Genomic DNA, 21,970 nt, shown 5'->3' on the forward strand with positions numbered 1-21,970 from the left:
TTTCTTCCATCTCTTGTATTCTGTTGTTTATATTTGCATCTATGGCCCTTGATTTCTTCTCAAGGTTTTCTATCTCCAAAGCTGTCTCCCTTTGTGATTTCTTAGTTGTTTCTACTTCTGTTTTTAGGTCCAGGATGGTTTCTCTCAGTTCCATCATTTTTTTGTCTGTGTTTTCCTGTAATTCTTTAAGAGATTTTTGTGTTTCCTCTTTCATGACTTCTGCCTGTTGACTCAAGTTCTCCTGCATTTCTTTAAGTTTTTTTTTTGCTTTTCTTCTTCATTGGCTTCTATCTCTTGGGCCTTATTCTCCTGCATTTCTTTAAGTGTTTTTTGTGTTTCCATTATACGGGTTTCTAGCTTATTCATGTTCCTCTGCATTTCTTTAAGAGATTCATTCATGTCCTTTTTGTGTTCTTCTAGCAGCATCATGAACAGTGATTTTAAATCCAAATCTTGTTTCTCTGGTGTGTTGGCATAACCAGGACTTGCTGATGTTGGAGAGTTTGGTTCAGATGCTGCCATATTGCCTAGATTTCTGTTAGTAGCGTTCCTGCGTTTGCCCTTTGTCATCTTTTTCTCTGGAGCTGGTTGGTCTTGTCTCTGGCTGGTGTTTCAGCCTCCTGAGAGGCTCTAGGGCTATTTCTGCACCACTGGAGGGCAGGGTTTCCCCTGTTGCAGATTGCTAATGTGCTGTCCTCCTCTTGGGTGCCCTTGCAGCCCTAGTGTTCTTTGCCCCAGATTGTGTCTGTGAGCCAGAAGGTGCCTGTTTGCTCCTTCAGGGAGTGCTGAGGCTGTATGCTGAAGGGACCTTTTCTGTGTGCTGATCTCTCTGCTGGGCAGCAGAACTCCCAACCGGGTTGGTGCACACAAGGCTAGCCTAGCTGCTCAGGCCCTGAGTCTAGGCAAAAGCCTGGCAAGCCAATGTCTGAGCAAAGTTCCCCTCAGCTGTGAGTGTTAATTGGGTCTGTCAGGTGGCTAGGATGGTGGCGTGTGCGCGCTCCCTGAGAGTGCTGGGAGAGCCTGCTGGGCTAACAACCTCCTGGCCGGGTCAGCACACAAATGGCCCACCGAGCAGCCCAGGGCCTGGGGGCAGTCCAGGGCCTGACTGTCTGAGACCCCTGCTATGTCTGCCTCGGGCTATGCCTGTTAGCTGGTTTGGTTTTGCCTGCTAGGTCTCTCTGGCTTCCGGTAGGCAAAATGGCGGTGGTGCGCAAACCGGCCCGGATAAACAACCTCCTGGCCGGGTCGGCACACAGGTGGCCCACCGAGTAGCCCAGGGCCTGGGGGCAGTCCAGGGCCTGACCGTCTGAGACCCCTGCTATGTCCGCCTCGGGCTATGCCTGTTAGCTGGTTTGGTTTTGCCTGCTAGGTCTCTCTGGCTTCCCTTAGGCAAAATGGCGGTGGTGCGCGCGTGCTGGCAGGGGGAGGGGGGAACCTCCTGGCCGGGTTTGCACCCTGGTGGCCTCCGATCAGCCCAGGGTCTGGGTGCAGGCCAACGCCCGTCGGGCTTAGATCCCCGCGATGTTGGTCTCGGGTTATATTTGCGTACCTCAGTCTGATTTCTCTGGCGACCGAGAACCAATATGGAGGCCTCGTATCTGACTGGCAGGAGGCAGAGTTCTGGTGTGGCTTCTGTGTGGTGAAAGGCGCCGTAAATCCTCTGCTGCTCGCAGCCTGGCTGGCCAGCGATGGCCAGTGGTCGTGGGCGCAGGGTCTGCCTGGACCCTGTCCACTTGGTTCTACTGCTGATGGCCGTTCCTCTGGACCAGCTGCTGCTGCTGCTGCTGCTGCCACCGCCGCTGCTGCTGCTCTTCTCGAAATCTCATCTGTTTTTTACACATGGCTTGTTCAGGCCCCTACACAGTCCTGCCTACTTTACGAGAAAAAAAAAAAAAGGAAAAGTTGGGAACATTGGCTTTGGAATGAGTTCCTTTTTTGTTTGTTTTGTTTTGTTTTTATATTTTTTGGATTTATTCTCTATCATTTCAAACATTGTTAAAATTATTACTTTCTACTTCAATATCTGCATGTACTCATGTGAATGCATGTATGTGTCCTATGGTGAGCTGGTGGAGGTAAGAGTAAAACCCAAGGCTCTAGTTCATTTTTTAAATTTTAATATCGTCTTCATTTACATTGACAATGGTAAAACCTTTGCCGATTTCCCCCCTCCCCAAAGACTGCCAACCCGTCCTCCCACCCCCTGCCTCCACATAAATGCCCCTCCACCAGACACACTCCCACCTCTGCCCCCTCCATTTCCCTTTGTTATGGCCTCTATTGAGCCTTTACCTGACCAAGACCACTCCTCTCACTGATGCCCAACAAGGCCTTCCTCTGTCACATTTTTGCCTGGAACCATGTGTACCCCTTGGTTGATGGTTCAGTCCCTGGGAGTCTTGGGGCATCTGGGTGGCCAAAATCATTGTTCTTCCCATGGGGCTGTAAACCCCTTCAGCTCCTCCAGACAACCCTCCAGCTCCACCATTGGGGACCCCACGCCCAGTCCAATATTTGGTTGCTAACTTCTGCCTCTGTATTTCTAAGGCTCTGGCTCGGCCCCTCCAGAGACAACCATAGCATGGTCCTTTTGGTAATATGCTTCTTGTTGTAGTGTCAGGGTTTTGTGACTGTTTATAGGATAAATCCCCAGGTAGGACAGTCTCTGGGTGGCCTTTACTTCAGTCTCTGTTCCACACATCATCTCCCTTACTGCTCCTGTGAGTATTTTGTTCCCTTTCTCAGAGGAACCAAAGCACTCTCCCTTAAGTCCTCCTTCTTCTTGAGCTTCCTCTGCTGGGTGAATTGTAACTTGTTTATGCTGAGCTTTTGAACTAACATCTGCTTATTAGTGAGTGCATACCATGTGCGTTCTTTTGTGATTGGGTTACCTCGCTCAGGATGACACTTTTCTAGTTCTATCCATTTGCCTAAGAATTTCATGAATTCATTGTTTTTAATAGCTGAATAGTACTCCATTGTGATATATACCACAGTTTCTGTATCCATTCCTCTGTTGAGAGACATCTGGGTTCTTTCCAGCTTCTGGCTATTATAAATAAGGCAGCTATGAACATAGTGGAACATGTGTCCTTATTACATGTAGGAGCACCTTCTGGGTATATGCCCAAGAGTGGTATAGCTGGGTCCTCAGGTAGTACTATGTCTTAATTTTATGAGGAATTGCCAAACTGATTTCCAGAGTGGTTTTACAAGCTTGCAATCCCACCAACAATGGAGAAGTGTTCCTTTTTCCCCACATCCTCTCCAGCATCTGCTGTCTCCTGAGTTTTTCATCTTAGCCATTCTGACTGGTATAAGGTGGAATCTCAGGGTTGTTTTGATTTGCATTTCCCTGATAACTAAGGATGCTGAACATTTCTTTAAGTGTTTTAGAGCCATTTGAGTTTCCTCAGGTGAGAATTCCCTGTTTAGCTCTGTACCCCATTTTTAATAGGGTTATTTGATTCTCTGGAGACTAACTTCTTGAACTGGTAGCCAACATCAAGCCAAATGGAGAGAACCTTGAATCAATCCCACTAAAATTAGGGACCAGACAAGGCTGCCTACTCTCTCCCTATCTATTCAATATAGTACTTGAAGTCCTAGCCAGAGCAATCAGGCAGCAAAAGGGAGTCAAAGGTATACAAATTGGAAAGGAAGAAGTCAAAATATCACTATTTGCAGATGATATGATAGTATACTTAAGAAACCCCAAGACTTCCACCAGAGAACTCCTAAAGCTGATAAACAACTTCAGCAAAGTAGCTGGATATAAAATTAACTCAAGCAAATCAGTAGTCTTCCTATACTCAAAGGATAAACAAGATGAGAAATAAATTAGGGAAATGACACCCTTCATAATAGTCCCAAATAATATTTCATACCTAGGTGTGACTCTAACGAAGCAAGTGAAAGATTTATATGACAAGAACTTCAAGATTCTGAAGAAAAAATATTGAAGTTCTCAGAAGATGGAAAGATCTACCATGTTCATGGATTGGCAGGATCAATATTGTAAAAATGGCCATCTTGCTGAAAGCAATCTACTGATTCAATGCAATCCCCATCAAAATCCCAAATCAATTCTTCATAGATCTAGAAAGAGCAATTCTCAAATTCATCTGGAATAGCAAAACAAACAAACAAACAAAAAACAGGATAGTAAAAACTATTCTCTACAACAAAAGATCTTCTGGGGGAATTACCATCCCTGACCTCAAGCTCTACTACAGAGCAATAGTGACATAAAAAACTGTTATTGGTATGCAGACAGGCAGCAAGATCAGTGGAATAGAATTGAAGACCCAGAAAAGAACCCACATATGGTCACTTGATATTTGACAAAGGAGCTAAAAACATCCAGTGGAAAAAAGCATTTTTAACAAATGGTGCTGAATCACTGGAGGTCAGCAAGCAGAAAAATGCAAATTGACCCATTCTTATCTCCTTGTACAAAGCTCAAGTCCAAGTGGATCAAGGATCTACACATAAACCCAGACATACTGAAGCTTATAGAGGAGAAAGTAGGGACAAATATTGAACACTTGGGCACAGGGGAAAAGTTCCTGAACAGAGCACCAGTGGCTTATGCTCTAAGAACAAGAATCAACAAATGGGACCTCATAAAATTGCAAAGCTCTGTAAGGCAAAGGACACTGTGAATAGGACAAAATGGCAACCAACAAATTGGGAAAAGATCTTTACTAACCCTACATCCAATAGAGGGCTAATATCCAATGTATACAAAAGCTCTAGTTCTTAAGAAATGGTAATCATTAACTCAATCAACTTTTAATATTTCCTTCTGGTATAATAACTAGGAGTCCTGTGATATTTTTTGTTATTTTCCAGAAACAAGGCAAAAAACAAAATACAAACAAACAAGTTGGATCCTTAGTGGTCCATTTTAAGCATCTTTGTATGGAAATTCTGATACAGACTTCCTGTTTACTGCTGCAGTCCTAGCTGTGCAGAATGGAATTTCAGAGGCTGCCAGCTCTTTCCTTTGCCTCCCCTTAGTTCCTCCCCTATGCTGTTCTCTCAACTTCTTTCATTCACTGTCAGCAATGCAATCCTAAGAACCTCTGTGATTCCATGACCAGTTTGCTTTTACTGTCCCTGGTATTTGTAATTAGGGAAAAAAATTCTCACCAATGGTTGCTGTTAAAATGGACAATGGTCTGATTGGTACAAACACAGCCATTTATTTGCATAGGAGATCTTTTGTTACAGTATAAAGGTAATGGCATTGATTGGTTCAAACAGAAATCTTCATATGCATGAGAAGCTTGTACCTCATACAAAACTTTCACTTATCAAATTGGTCCAAACAGAAACCTTCATTTTCATAAGATAACTACATCAACAGTATAAATGGATAATGCTGTTGAAATATCATCCTTAATTTGCATAGAAATCTTTTTATGTCAGGAGCCATCATAGGACAAGCTAATACCTAGCAGTTTACTTTCCTGAGACAGTATACATTGTATTAAAAAATCACTACAGATTTGCTCCAATAGTCAAGGCTCAGGAGAAAACTCAGCAGAAAATCATTTTTAGAAAAGATTCCTACTATTAATATAATTTTCTTGTTATTATTAAATATGTAACAATCACTAGGTATTAGCCCACTATTTTGAGCAGATCTCTGTAGACCTATGAAAATGTGTTGTCTTTTAGTGATGTGATATAGACAAATAGGTGACTTCTTAATTCTTCATGATGATCCTATAGGAATTCCTAAGATTATATCAGTATTTAATTAGATCTTTTTATAGTGGTACTGCTATTAGGTCCTTTCTGATAGTCAAAACCGCAATGAGAACTCTGTCAGTCTCTATGTGACACAAGTTAATTGCTTCTAAGATAGTAAGCAGGCATTCTACTACTTAGAGTACATTCCAAAATGTTGTAAAACCATTAACCAACAGCCATAAAAAGGTAACTGGTGATTTATTATAAGTGCTATGACAGAACATAAAATATTGACTGGGTTTATCTATACAAAACTTCACTAGGAATGTTGTTATAGTTTTTAACTCTCCATGAACCTGTGGAGCTGTAACAGGTGATGAATGTTTAGCCAGATAGTTACTCCAAATACATATGCATAGAAACATTCTCTGTTGTAAACTTCTATTTCAATTTATGATTTGAATTTTTGTGTAAACTTGTGAAGAACTTTATCCATATGATCATGTATCCTGAAAGATGTATAAGTTTTGGGGACAAAGAGAAGAGACAGAATTGAGTTGAGAACGTGTTAGAACACTTTTTAGACAGATGTGGGCAGAACATTTTAGAACAGAATGGAGGATAATCTTTTTAGATAGGAGACAGGAGAACTTTTTAGACAGAACTGAACTCAAGAATTTAGACTTAAAGGCATAGGCATAGCATTTGGATAAAAGGCATTGCTGCAGTGGTGGTGCACACCTTTAATCCCAGCACTTGGGAAGCAGAAGTAGGAGGATTTCTGAGTTCAAGGCCAGCCTGGTCTACATAGTGAGTTCCAGGACAGCCAAGGCTACACAGAGAAAACCTGGTCTAGGAAAAAACAAACAAACAAACAAACAAAAAAGCATTGAGATTAAGAGTGTTATTGTGACATCAGAGCAGGAGGAGAAAGCAAGATTAGAAAGAGAATATAATTATAACTTAGAAACTATAAGGTAACAAAAAACTAGGAGAGCAATATGCAGAATTCAGAGCAAAAGAGGTAAAATGAAACTGCTACCATTGGTAAAACACAGTCCTTCATTTGCATAGTAAGGTTATTTTGACTGATTTAAAAGTGAGTACTCTGATTGGTTCAATTTTTTTCTGTAGTAGAAAATGGAACTCTTTTTTTCTTTTTTTTAAATTTTTTAATTTATTTTCTATATTCTTTGTTTACATTCTAAAAGCCTTCCCCTTTCCCAGCCCCCCCCCCCCCCATATGTCCCATAAGTCCTCTTCTCCCCATCCATTCTCCTATCTTTCTCCCTCCCTTTTCTCTGTCCTGGTACTCCCCTACAATGCTGGATCAAGCCTTTCCAGGATTAGGCCCTCTTCTTCCTTCTTCATGGGAATCAATTGCCAGATGCTGGAAAGAACCCAGGTATCCCTCAACAGAAGAGTGGATGCAAAAAATGTGGTATATCTACACAATGGCTATTCAGCCATTAGAAACAATGAATTCATGAAATTCTTAGGCAAATGGATGGAGCTAGAGAACATCATACTAAGTGAGGTAACCCAGACTCAAAAGGTGAATCATGGTATGCACTCACTAATAAGTGGCTATTAACCTAGAAAACTGGAATACCCAAAACATAATCCACACATCAAATGAGGTACAAGAAGAAAGGAGGAGTGGCCCCTTGTTCTGGAAAGACTCAGTGAAGCAGTATTCGGCAAAACCAGAACGGGGAAGTGGGAAGGGGTGGGTGGGAGGACAGGGGGAGAGAAGGGGGCTTATGGGACTTTCGGGGAGTGGGGGGCTAGAAAAGGGGAAATCATTTGAAATGTACATAAAAAATATATCAAATAAAAAAAAACCAAAAAAAAAAAAGAAAAAATATTGAATAAAAAAAAGAGAGTGGGAGGGGGGTTGGCAAGCAGGGATAGGGGGAAAAAAGTTAAATTAAAATTTAAATTAGTGCTGTGATTGGTTTAACCACAAACCTTCATTTGCATAAGAATATTGGTTTAAACTGGTACAAAACACTCTTTGTAGTGGTCCAAACAAAAACCTTTACTTGGACATGATGCATATGTCATCAGTAACAGTAAATATAGCTGTGACTGATAAAAACATGCCCCCTCATATGCAAATTAAGGCTATTGTGAGTCGTTGAAAAATGTGCTTTGATTGGTCCAAATACAAGCCTTCATTTAAATAAAATGCTTATTTTTGTCTGTGATTAAAGGAGGAATACTATGATTGGTACATACTCAGTCTGTCATTTTCATAGCAAAATTAAATGGTCTTGATTTATTAACCATATTTTGGGGTAGAGGATATGACCTCAATAGTATAGGAAACAAAAGCCAAAATAGACATATGGGATCATATCTTATAACCTGGGATCACAAAAATATCAACACTCTGAACAGCAATAGAAACAAACAGTGAAGGAGACAGTCTAGGTGATGGGAGAAAATATCTCCATCTAATAAGCCGTAAGTAACCAAGCCATATAAAGAACTCAACTCAATAGTAAAGCAGATAATGTTAAGAATTGGCAATGTTTTCCAAAGAAAACATGCAGATGGTCAACAGGCTTATAAATAGTGTTAAATATTATCAATACTTAGGTAAGAACAAATTAAATTCACATGAAGTTAATGCTCAGAACTGTTGGAATAGCTCCTACTTGAAAGATACATTTACAACTGTCAAAGGACATGTACAGAAAAGGGAATAATTGGACATGGTTACTAGGAATATAAATTAATACAACTGTCATACATAGTACTATGGATGCTAATCAAAAATAGGACTACTATATGATTCAACAATGGTCTTATTGGTTATATGGAAAAAGAAAAGAAACAGTGTGTCAAACAGACATTTGTACCCTCTTGTTCATTGTTATGCTTTCCATAATATCTAAAAAATCTAACCAGGCCATGTGTATATCAATGGATGAATGTGTAGTGGATATGTATTCTATATGTACAACAGGAAAAAACTTTGTGTCTAAATGGATTGAGAAAGCAATGTGAACAAAATATGATAGGGCCTGTGTAGAATGTGCTTAGCAAGGTATGGACATGACTGTATGGGAAAGTGATAACAGGAAGTATGTAAATACAATATATTTTCTAAATTCTCTGAGGACTTTAAAACAAGAATTCATGCCAATGTCTTCACTAAGAATATGGAAGAAAAAAACATTTAAAATGTGTAACAAGTTGAAAGTGGGGGGACAACTTTTGCTCAGTCCCAGAGTGATAATGGGTTGGAACTGTCAATTTGATACGTTCTAGAATCACCAGCGAAGAGTTTCCAACAAGGCATTATCTAGATTGGCCTGTGGGCATGTTTGTGGGAAACGGTTTTGATTGGTGTCCTAGTTTGCTTTCTGTTGCTGTTTTATAGACACAAATGCCAAATAAAAGGCTTCATTTCCCCCTGTAGCTCACAGTCCACCATGAAAGGAGGCCAGGGAAGGAGTTGAAGCAGACACCATGGGCGAACATTGCTTCCTCCTTGAAACCATGTCTTTCTCAGCTTGTTGTTGTATACGAGGCAGGACCACCTGCTCCATGCCCCAGAGTGAATGGGGCCTTTCTACACCAAGCATTAATCAGGAGAGTGCTTCATAGATTTGTTTACATGTCAAAGTGATTGAACTATTTTCTTTATTGAGATTCCTCTACCAAGATCCTACCTTGTATTACTTTGACAAAACAAAACAAACAAAAAAGAGCTAACCAAAAATATAATATAATATAATATAATATAATATAATATAATATAATATAATATAATATAATATAATATAATATAACCAGCACACTGGTTGGCTTATGTAGAATGAGCTAATTTACCATGGCCAGCTGCATTACCTAAGCAGCTGCATTACCTGAGTAAGAATTGGGAAAACTAGATGAAGGCAAGCAGTCAAAGATCCAGAATGTATTCTTTCTCTTTTTGCTCTTGACTGTGAATGTGACATTCCTAAACTGGGTTGCTGTCTTGACTCTCCTGGAATGATGGGTAGTAAGCTGGAATTGTAGGCCAAATAAATCTTTTTGTTGTTGTTGTTGTTGCTGCTGCTGCTTTTTGTTGGGATAACTGCAACAGCAACATAAACTAAACCATAACATCCAGGTAGCATTGGGAACATGCCAGAGAAGGACAGCCCTAAGTACAAGAGAGGGGGTGTTTGTGTTCCTTCACTCATCAATAACTGATTAAAGGATCTGCATCAGCCCTAGGAAACTTACCCTGCTATGGTATTATGTGGCTCTATGTTGACATTAGTCAATGTCAATGGCTAGTCAATTAGTCAAATGGCTTTTCTCCATTAGTATGAGGGTTCTCCATCTGTGAGACTGGAGGTCATGAAAGGTAGGTGTGAAAATTATGAGGAGCCATAGTTACCTGAAATAAAGGCATGGCATGCTGGGAAGCAACCAAAGCTGAGGCCTAGCAAGTAAGCACTCACTTGCCGGGAAAAGAGGCAGCACTGATTAATCTATGCCACAAAGCAGTAGGAACTGATGGAAACCCCCAGAGTAGGTTGGAAAATAAGATGACACTATCTTTTGTTATCTGAAATGACAGGTCCACACTTCATGCAGGAAAAAAGCCCCAGACTTCCCAGTGCATTTGTGAGACATGGGGAAATACATTATAGACAAAAGTGGCAATGCTTCCAAGTAAAGAGCAGCTTTTAGCTAGGTAATAACCCGCCACAAAAAAGTGTACATTTACTCTCTGCTTGAAGGCAAAATAAGAGAAAATTTCCTTGGAAATTTTAAAAAAAAAAAGTTTCCATTTAAGCTTGCTCTTGGATTTCAGAGGTCCTGTTTTTTATAATAGCACCTCCTGCGAAGACTTGAATGGCAATTTATTCTGACAAAATTTCTTGTCTAACTACAGAACATGATAGCCAGAAGGATAATGAGTTATAGGTAATAAAGTTTCCAATGTCATACAATATAATAGAAGTTATACTGTGAAACTACTTTACAGTACTCACGCTTGACATCTTGAATCCTTTTTCTGTTGACATCAATCTCCTCACTGGCTTCTGTTGCAATATTGAACCCAAACAAAGCTCTCAATACAGGGGAATTTTAGGAACACAATCAATGCTGATATGTTGTTTCCACTGTAAAAGGAAGTCAATATTTCTGAAATATTAAGGACTATTAATTCTGATCTTTTATCTCTGTAGAGAAACCAGTCCTGATAGCTCTCACTCCACCTGAGTTGGGTAATAGATTAAAAACATCAAGTCTCCATGGTGCTCATAGTAAGTAATAAACACTGTACTGAAATGGCTGATAAGGAAGAAGACTGTTACAGTTTGTACTGGAATTTTTCTTGTTATGTTATTGCCTTTAATTCATTTGCAAGAAAAACAATACACATTCTATACTTGTCATGTGTCACGTCATGCAGTTTGTATGATGGTAGAGAACTCTACAATGTGGAGTTCCTGTCACAATATGTGTGACAGGAAATACCTTATTGTATTGTTATTGGCACAAATTATGGTTTTAAACAAGATTAGTTGACCCTCACTATGTGTTAACATGACATAGTAGACAAACTTACAAGTGGGCAGCATGTCCATTCCTTATTACATTTTTCTTAAGGTGGATGTACATATTCTTTGTTAGATATCGTAAAAGATGGAGGTATGGATCATTATTTGGCAAAGTACCTTGGCTTCCTTCATGATTTCTCCAGTCTTTTTGTCAGTAGATTTATAAGCATCAAAGAAATATGAATCTGTAACTGTGTTCAGCTCAGCTTCTGCTAGAAGAACCACCATAGTAAAAAATATCATTGGCAGCTATTTCTCAGCTCCTTCTAAGACACAATCTGAACAAAATCTGTTCAAAGTTGAGAGAGAAAGGAAAGGTTTTCAAGTCTTCTAACTTAGTAGAAATGTGGTGATGCCAACCTTACTTTTTTGTAAGGAAACTTTCACTTGCCTCTGATGTAAATGGCTACCTATAGCTCATTGTTTCTGACAGGATATACACACAGGTTCTTGAGCAGGCGGATGCCAAGGCAGCTGCTCTGTCCATACAGCTTGCGCCAACCAATCCAGCTTTGCAATGCTCAGATGGTTGTCATGCAGCCCAGCCAGTACTGGAATATTTTTTTTTTAAAAAAAAAAAACAAGGTCATATTTATTAAGTCTGAAATCATTTTTAGCACATGGCATTGTACACTGGCATCTGTGGAAACAGACTCATTTTAACAGGTCCTAGTTTTAAAAAGTCATAGATACTGTGAGTTCTGTATAAACTGGTGAACAGTACGTTAGTTCCTTTTGATTTATAAGCCTCACTGTCTCTGCAAAATAAAGAATATAGTCAAAGAAAGCATTATCAGTCACTCATATAGGACAGTGCTGTTTCTATAATTTGAAGCTATTTGAATGGATGGGTTCAGGCCTGATCCAACTGTAAAAAGATTACTTAGTGAATAAACTACATGGGAACTGGACAAAGTGTCATCATATTCCATCATTAACAGCTTATCTAGCATTATATCACTACTATTACTAGTTAAAATCACCTGCTTCTGAGTCCCCACAGAGGGAGCCTCTGCACGCAGCCTCAATGCCCTGGATACCTCATGTCCAGGGTGTGACAATACAGTCCAACAGAAACATTGGCTTTAGGAAGGAATCACAAACATTGAAAAGAATAGCTTTATTCGTCATCAAGTGTACAGTGGGAAGGAGTGTGCTTCAGATAGTGTGGGCAGAGTGGGCACATCACTCCTGCTGCAAATGACTGCAGATACTTCTTTGTACATGCCAAGACGATGAAGGAAAGCAGTCCTTTTCAAACAAACTTGAAAAAAATTGTTTGTGGTAGTTTGTGTCAACAGAATACATTTATGGCAATTACATGTACAAACTCATGTACCCTAGGGCTCTCTTTAAATCCTAAAGAAAACAAGCATTTACATTATTTATGATTTATACTAAATTTTTAAAAGATCAATTGTACACTTTCACCTTGGGCAGGATACGTTGCCAGGGTGAACAGCTTAACACCATCATCAGAGTTTTTCACAAAGGGAACAGAGGTAAAAACAAAAACAAAAACAAATGAACAAAACAAAACACTTTCTTTTTTGTTTGTTTGTTTGTTTGTTTGTTTGAGACAGGGTTTCTCTGTGTAGCCTTGGCTGTGCTGGAACTCACTCTGTAGACCAGGCTGGCCTTGAACTCAAAAATCCACCTGCCTCTGCCTCCCAAGTGCTTGGACTAAAGGCGTGTGCCACCACTGCCCTGCAACAAATGCTTTCTTGAGAATGCTATAACCCACAAGTGCCAGCAGTGATCAAAATGGAGGAGAGCCTAACAGGATAAGTCTACCTGGGCAAGCTGACCAGCACATCACAGTTTTAAAAGGAAGGTTATGTACTGTATGTTACAAGTCGCAATCAGGCAGTGTCAAGTGACATCTATTTCTTTGCTTGCTTTGTGATCATACCCCGTGGCAGTGTGACAAGTCTCATGCCTCTGGGCTTCTTTTGCTCTGCAGGCTTTGAAATCTGGAAAGAACACATGAGAGTCTCATCCACACTCATCATGGTGCCTGCATTGTCAAACTCGCCACAGTAGTAGGGTGTAGAAAACAGAGTGATTAACTGCTTCTTTGCAAAAAAACTCATATCTATCTTCAACCACCTGATGGGCTCTACATATAAGATCCAAGTCATGCTTATGGAGAAATTTTGCAATCATTTCTGCACCAAATGTGAAGGACACTCCTCTGTCATTTTTTACCCTAGTCTAAGTCATCTTTATCAGGGTTAGACCTCGATCACAAAGAAGACCTTGACCTGGTACATCAGTTGGTCTCATAATTTGCTCCATAGATTGAAGATTTGGTGATAAATCTCCATGACAGCAGAATATCTTCTCGTCCATGAGGGCTGCTATTGTTAAGCAGTTAAAACAGTCTGTGAATTTGACAAAATTCAGCATCCTTTCATGCTTAAAGTCTTGGAAAGAACAGGAATTCAAGGCCCATACCTAAACATAGTAAAAGCAATATACAGCAAACTGGTAGCCAGCATCAAACTAAATGGAGAGAAACTTGAAGCAATCCCACTAAAATCAGGGACTAGATAGGGCTTCCCCCTTTCTCCTTATCTTTTTTTTTCCTCACTAATAAATAACTTTTATTTCAGAAGTTATGCTATGTGAGTGAGTTGATTATTTTTTTTAAATCATATGGACTCTTTATAATTTATTGTTAACAACCGAGCTGTCCCATGCAGAATATTAGGAAACAGTTCTGACATCCAGTTTGCTTGACTTTTTAAAGAGAAAAAGCATAATTGCATTATATACAGAAAGGCAGCTCTGGACATCCACAACAAGCAACCATTGTTTTCAAAAGCAGAGAGATAGGCCTTAAATTGTTGGGCAGTTAACCTTTAGATCAGGGCAACACTGTTTAGAAATTTATGGCTTTTAAAGAGACCAGTTTACCTTAGGAAAGTATAACTGGCTGAGTGACCAGTTTACTATAGGCATTAATAGATCTTAATAACCACAGACTAATTTTTACCTAACTTAGTTTCACAATTGTAGCATTATTGGGGATTCTTTCAGCATAACTATCGTTCAGTAACCTATTACATTACCATACCAGGCTTAATGCTAAATACAGCCTGTTCTTTTCCGCAAACCATTATTTATTTATTTATTTATTTATTTATTTATTTATTTATTTATTTATTTATTTTTATTTACATTGCAAATGATTTCCCCCTTTCTGGGTCCCCACTCCCCGCAAGTCCCTCTTCCGTCCCCCTATTCTTCCATCTACCCCTTCCCACTTCCCTGTTCTGGAATTCCCCTATACTCTTGCACTGAGTCTTTCCAGAACCAGGGCCCACTCCCCCATTCTTTTTGGACATCATTTAATTTGTGGATTATGTCCTGGGTGTTCAAAGTTTCTAGGCTAATATCCACTTATCAGTGAGTGCATACCATGATTGATCTTTTGAGACTGGGTTACCTCACTTAGTATGATGTTCTCCAGCTCCATCCATTTGTCTAAGAATTTCATGAATTCATTGTTTCTAATGGCTGAATAGTACTCCATTGTATAAATATACCACATTTATTGTATCCATTCCTCCGTTGAAGGACATCTAGGTTCTTTCCAGCTTCTGGCTATTACAAATAGGGGCTGCTATGAACATAGTGGAGCATGTGTCCTTATTGCATGCTGAAGAATCCTCTGGATATATGCCCAGTAGTGGTATAACAGGGTCTTCAGGAAGTGACATGCCCAGTTTTCTGAGGAACCGCCAGACTGATTTCCAAAGTGGTTGCACCATCTTGCAATCCCACCAGCAGTGGAGGAGTGTTCCTCTTTCTCTACATCCTTGCCAACACCTGCTGTCTCCTGAATTTTTTACCTTAGCCATTCTGACTGGTGTGAGGTGAAATCTCAGGGTTGTTTTGATTTGCATTTCCCTAATAATTAATGATGTTGAACATTTCTTAAGGTGTTTCTCAGCTCTACGAAGTTCTTCATGTGAAAATTATTTGTTTAGCTCCGTACCCCATTTTTAATGGGGTTATTTGTATCTCTGGGTTCTACTTTCTTGAGTTCTTTGTATATATTAGATATTAGCCCTCTGTCGGATTTAGAGTTGGAGAAGATTCTTTCCCAGTCTGTTGGTTGACATTTTGTCCTTTTGACGGTGTCCTTTGCCTTACAGAAACTTTGTACTTTTATGAGGTCCCATTTGTCAATTCTTGATCTTAGAGCATAAGCTATTGGTGTTCTACTCAGGAACATTTCCCCTGTGCCCATGTCCTCCAGAGTCTTCCCCAGTTTTTTTTTTTTTCAATTAGTTTCAGTGTGTCAGGTTTTATGTGGAGGTCCTTGATCCATTTGGAGTTAAGCTTGGTACAAGGAGATAAGAATGGATCGATGTGCATTCGTCTGCATGCTGACCTCCAATTGAACCAGCACCATTTGTTGAAAAGACTATCTTTTTTCCACTGGATGCTTTCAGCCCCTTTGTCGAAGACCAAGTGACCATAGGTGTGTTGGTTCATTTCTGGGTCTTCAATCCTATTCCATTGATCAGCTTGCCTGATATTGTACCAATAACATGCAGTTTTTATCACTATTGCTCTGTAGTAGAGTTTAAAGTCTGGAATATTGAATCCCCCTGAAGTTCTTTTACTGTTGAGAATAGTTTTAGCTATCCTGGGTTTTTTGTTATTCCAGATGAATTTGAGAATTGCTCTTTCTAGCTCTATGAAGAAATGGGTTGGGATTTTTATGGGAATAGCATTGAATCTGTAGATTGCCTTTGGCAAGATGGCCATTTTAACTATATTAATCCTGCCAATCCATGAGCATGGAAGGTTTTTCCATTTCCTGAGATCTTCTTCGATTTCCTTCTTCAGAGATCTGAAGTTCTTGTCATATAGGTCTTTCACTTGTTTGATTAGATTCACCCCAAGATACTTTATGTTGTTTGTAGCTATTGTGAAAGGGGTCATTTCCCTAATTTCTTTCTCAGTCTGCTTATCCCTTGAATATATAAAGGCTACTGATTTGCTTGCGTTAATTTTGTAGCCAGCCACTTTGCTGAAGTAGTTTATCAGCTGTAGGAGTTCTCTAGTAGAGTTTTTAGGGTCACTTAAGTATACGATCATATCATCTGCAAATAGTGATAATTTGACTTCTTCCTTTCCAATTTGTATCCCTTTGACTTCCTTCTATTGTCTAATTGCTCTAGCTAGGACTTCAAGAACTATATTGAAAAGATATGGAGAGAGGGGGCAGCCTTGTCTAGTCCCTGATTTTAGTGGGATTGCTTCAAGTTTCTCTCCATTTAGTTTGATGTTGGCTACCGGTTTGCTGTATATTGCTTTTACTATGTTTAGATATGGGCCTTGAATTCCTGTCCTTTCCAAGACTTTTAGCATGAAAGGATGTTGAATTTTGTCAAATGCTTTTTTAGCATCTAATGAAATGATCATGTGGTTTTTTTCTTTGAGTTTGTTTACGTAGTGGATAGCATTTATGGATTTCCGTATATTGAACCATCCCTGCATCCCTGGGATGAAGCCTACTTGATCATGGTGGATGATCGTTTTGATGTGTTCTTGGATTCGGTGGGCAAGAATTTTATTTAGTATTTTTGCATCGGTGTTAAGTCTTCTTTGAAGGTCTGAGCTTGGCGGGCTGGCAGACAAAAGCCGCCTAGGTGCTCAGTTCCTGAGTGCAGGCAGACCCCTGGCGGTTTGCACCACCAGAAATCTAAGGCTCAGGGTGTTACAGTACCTAGTCTCTCCTTATCTTTTCAATATTGTACTTGAGGTACTAGCTCGGGCAATTCGACAACATAAGGAGGTCAAAGGGATACAAATTGGAAAGGAAGAAGTCAAACTATCATTATTTGCAGATGACATGATAGTCTACCTAAGCGACCCAAAAAACTCCACTAGAGAACTCCTACAGGTGATAAACAATTTCAGCAAAGTGGCAGGTTATAAAATCAACTCAAGCAAATCAGTTGCCTTCCTATACTCAAAGGATAAGCAGGCTGAGAAAGAAATTAGGGAAATGACACCCTTCACAATAGCCACAAACAGTATAAAGTATCTTGGGGTGACTCTTACCAAACATGTGAAAGATCTGTATGACAAGAACTTCAGGACTCTGAAGAAGGAAATGGAAGAAGACCTCAAAAAATGGGAAAACCTCCAATGCTCATGGATCGGCAGAATCAATATAGTTAAAATGGCCATTTTGCCAAAAGCAATATACAGATTCAATGCAATACCCATCAAAATCCCAACTCAATTCTTCACAGAGTTAGAAAGAGCAATTCTCAAATTCATCTGGAATAACAAAAAACCCAGGATAGCTAAAACTATTCTCAGCAACAAAAGAAAGTCGGGGGAATCAGTATCCCTGACCTCAAGCAATACTACAGAGCAATAGTGTTAAAAACTGCATGGTATTGGTACAGTGACAGGCAGGAGGATCAATGGAACAGGATTGAAGATCCAGAAATGAACCCACACACCTATGGCCACTTGATCCTCGACAAAGAGGCTGAAAACATCCAATGGAAAAAAGATAGCCTTTTCAATAAATGGTGCTGGTTCAACTGGAGGTCAGCATGCAGAAGAATGAGAATTGATCCATCCTTGTCTCCTTGTACTAAGCTCAACTCCAAATGGATCAAGGACCTCCACTTAAAGCCAGACACTCTGAAGCTAATAGAAAAGAAACTGGGGAAGACCCTTGAGGACATCGGTACAGGGAGAAAGTTTCTGAACAGAACACCAATAGCGTATGTTCTAATATCAAGAATTGACAAATGGGACCTCATAAAATTACAAAGTTTCTGTAAGGCAAAGGACACCATCAAGAGGACAAATCGGCAACCAACAAATTGGGAAAAGATCTTCACCAATCCTACATCAGATAGAGGGCTAATATCCAATATATATAAAGAACTCAAGAAGTTAGACTCCAGAAAACCAAACAACCCTATTAAAAAATGGGGTACAGATCTAAACAAAGAATTCTCACCTGAAGAACTTCGGATGGCGGAGAAATATCTTAAAAAATGCTCAACTTCATTGGTCATTAGGGAAATGCAAATCAAAACAACCCTAAGATTTCACCTTACACCAGTCAGAATGGCTAAGATTAAAAATTCAGGAGACAGCAGGTGTTGGAGAGGGTGTGGAGAAAGAGGAACACTCCTCCACTGCTGGTGGGGTTGCAAATTGGTACAACCACTCTGGAAATCAGTCTGGCGGTTCCTCTGAAAACTGGGCACCTCACTTCCAGAAGATCCTGCTATACCACTCCTGGGCATATACCCAGAGGATTCCCCACCATGTAATAAGGATACATGCTCTACTATGTTCATAGCAGCCCTATTTATAATTGCCAGAAGCTGGAAAGAACCCAGGTATCCCTCAACAGAAGAGTGGATGCAAAAAATGTGGTATATCTACACAATGGAGTACTATTCAGCCATTAGAAACAATGAATTCATGAAATTCTTAGGCAAATGGATGGAGCTAGAGAACATCATACTAAGTGAGGTAACCCAGACTCAAAAGGTGAATCATGGTATGCACTCACTAATAAGTGGTTATTAACCTAGAAAACTGGAATACTCAAAACATAATCCACATATCAAATGAGGTACAAGAAGAAAGGAGGAGTGGCCCCTTGTTCTGGAAAGACTCAGTGAAGCAGTATTCGGCAAAACCATAACGGGGAAGTGGGAAGGGGTGCGTGGGAGGACAGGGGGAGAGAAGAGGGCTTATGGGGCTTTCGGGGAGTGGGGGGCTAGAAAAGGGGAAATCATTTGAAATGTAAATAAAAAAATATATCGAATAAAATAAAACAGTCTGTGAATGCTTTCCACACCTTAATGTTGTAACTTCTTTTACAGTCATCATAAAATCCATAAATTCCATTGATGCTGGCACACTCATGGTTGCCTCTGAGAAGAAAGAGATCTCCAGATACTTGATTTTGTAGGCCAGCAAGAGGCAGATCATCTTTAGTGACTGTTTGCTCCTGTCCACATAGTCCCTGAGGGGAGCCACCAAATTCAAACAGACAGAGCAAATTATAGTACTAACCATGGATGTTACCACATATCTTGACTGGTGCTTCAAGTTCAAAAAAGGATAGGCTGATTGAGGAAGAACTTCATAAACCTTAATATAAATTAGATGTCTAAATCAACAATAAAAAGTGAATAATGCAATGATTGGTGAAAATATGATCCGTCATTTACATAGATATTCTTTTGTGACTGATATAATAGTGAATATTGTGATTGAATCAAACTCAAGACTTCATTTGCATAAAATGCTCAATCTCTCAGTGACCACATGGAAAATGTTGTGATTGCTACAAATACAGTCCTTCATTTGCATACTAGGACTATAGTGACTGCTGGAAAAGTGAGTGCCTGAATTGGATCAAGCACAAGGCTTCATATGCATAAGAAGTTTGGTTATACAAATCTTATACTTCTCACCTTGTTCCAAATAGAAACCTCATTTGGATAAGATCCCATGTCAGTACTAAACACAGTCCTTAATTTCATAATAGGTATCTTATTAGAGGTTAAAAAGGGAGAAATATAATTGGTCCAAATACAAGCCTTCATTTTCAGAAAATGTCTAATCATGACAGTGATTAAATGGAGAATACTGTGATTGTTTATGTACAGTCATCATTTGCATAGTAAGACTATTGTGACTTAACTAAAAATATGTGATTTGTTTGGTTTTAACATGAGTCTTCAGTTGCATAAAATGCTTGGATTTAATGGTACAAAACACCCTTTGTATTAGTCCAAATATAAACATTTATTTGAATAAGATGTCTATGTTATCATTTAAAGTAAAAAGTTTGCTTTTTTTGTCCTCACTTGGTCGGAACAGGCGACCCCAGGTACTGAGATATCCTGAGTCCAAGACCTCTGGGAACCCAGACCGCCGAGCTGCTGACTGCCGCCTGTGCCTAGGACCTGGGCAGAGCAGTGGTTCATCTGTGTGCCAGCCAGGTGTGGGGCCTGTGCCCTGTGGGATCCCCGCTGCCATCTTCACTCCCTGACAGAGCAGACGGGCAGCACCAGGTTTGGTGCACAGAGACAACCCAAGTATAACATTGCTTGGGGCAGGACGCACCAGGGCACCAACAGCGCCCAAGAGGAGGGCAGCACATCAGCAATCTGTGCCAGGGGAAACCCAGTCATCCAGTGTTGTGAAAATAGCCTTATAGGCTCAAAGGAGGTTGAAGTACCAGCCAGTGACAACAAGACCAGTTAACACCAGTGAGAACTGGAGGGCAAAAGGCAAATGTAGGAATGTTGCTAACAGAAATCAAGGCAATATGGCAGTATCTGAACCGAATTTTCCAACAACAGCAAGTCCTGGATACACCCACACACCAGAAAAACAAGATTTGGATTTAAAATCACTGGTCATTATGCAGTTAAAGGAACATAAGAAGGACATAAATAAATCTCTTAAAGAAATACAGGAGGAAATGGATCAAAAGTTAGAAGCCCTTACAAGGATACACCCACACACCAGAAAAACAAGATTTGGATTTAAAATCACTGGTCATTATGCAGTTAGAGGAACATAAGAAGGACATAAATAAATCTCTTAAAGAAATACAGGAGGAAATGGATCAAAAGTTAGAAGCCCTTACAAGGGAAACACAAAAATCATTAAAAGAAATTCAGGAGAATATGGGTCAAAAGATAGAAGCCAATAAGGAGGAAATGCAAAAATTACGTAACGAAATACAGGAGACATATTTGCTGCCTGCTGGGGACGGCAAAGGATCACTAGGTACTGTACCACCCTGAGCTTTAGATTTCTGGTGGTGCAAACCGCCAGGGGTCTGCCTGCACTCAGGAACTGAGCACATAGGCGGGTTTTGGCTGCCAGCCCACCAGGCTTGGGGCCCGTGTCCTGCCCAGGGAGCTGCGGAAGGGGAGAAGCCCCACAACCATATTTGCTGCCTGCCGGGACAGAAAAGGATCACTAGGTACTATATCACCCTGAGCTTTAGATTTCTGGTGGTGCAAACTGCCAGGGGTCTGCCTGCACTCAGGAACTAAGCACATAGGCGGTTCATCTGCAAGCCAGTCCATTGCAGGACCTGTGTCCTATGTGAGAATCAGCAGAGGGAGTGACCCCCACCACAACATCTTAGCTCCATAATAGAGCAGACAGAGAACAACTGGTTGACCTTGACAACCTAAGTATAATGTTGCTTGAGGCAAGAGAGAGAAGGGCTCCAAAGGCACAAAACAGGAAGGGAGCATATCAGTAATCTGTGCCAGAAGAAACCCAGTCATCCAGTGTTGCAGAAATAACCTTAAAGATCCACAATAGGTTGAAGCTCCAGCCAGAGACAATAAGACCATCTAACACCTGGGAGAACAAGATGGCTAAAGGCAAACGTAGGAACGTTAATAACAGAAACCAAGGCATTATGGCAGCATCTGAACCCAATTCTACAACATTAGCAAGTCCTGGACACCCCAACACACCAGAAAAACAAGATTTGGATTTAAAATCACTGGTCATGATGCTGGTACAGGAACACATGAAGGACATACTTAAAGAAATTCAGGATTTTTCTTGCGAGGCGGCGGCGGCAGCAGCAGTAGCTGGTCCAGCTGAAGGGCCATCAGCGGTGGAACCAAGGCGACACAGGGTCCAGTTAGGCC

The 21,970-nt window shown here is 40.3% G+C and overlaps 1 pseudogene; it reads right to left on the reverse strand.

Moving 5' to 3' along the window:
* Window positions 1–12,070: 12,070 nt before the first annotated feature.
* On the reverse strand, window positions 12,071–19,426 carry LOC127675512 (serine/threonine-protein phosphatase PP1-gamma catalytic subunit B-like; annotated as a pseudogene).
* Window positions 19,427–21,970: the final 2,544 nt, after the last annotated feature.

This window comes from Apodemus sylvaticus, chromosome X (genome assembly GCF_947179515.1).
Source record: "Apodemus sylvaticus chromosome X, mApoSyl1.1, whole genome shotgun sequence".
Taxonomy (NCBI): Eukaryota; Metazoa; Chordata; class Mammalia; order Rodentia; family Muridae; genus Apodemus; species Apodemus sylvaticus.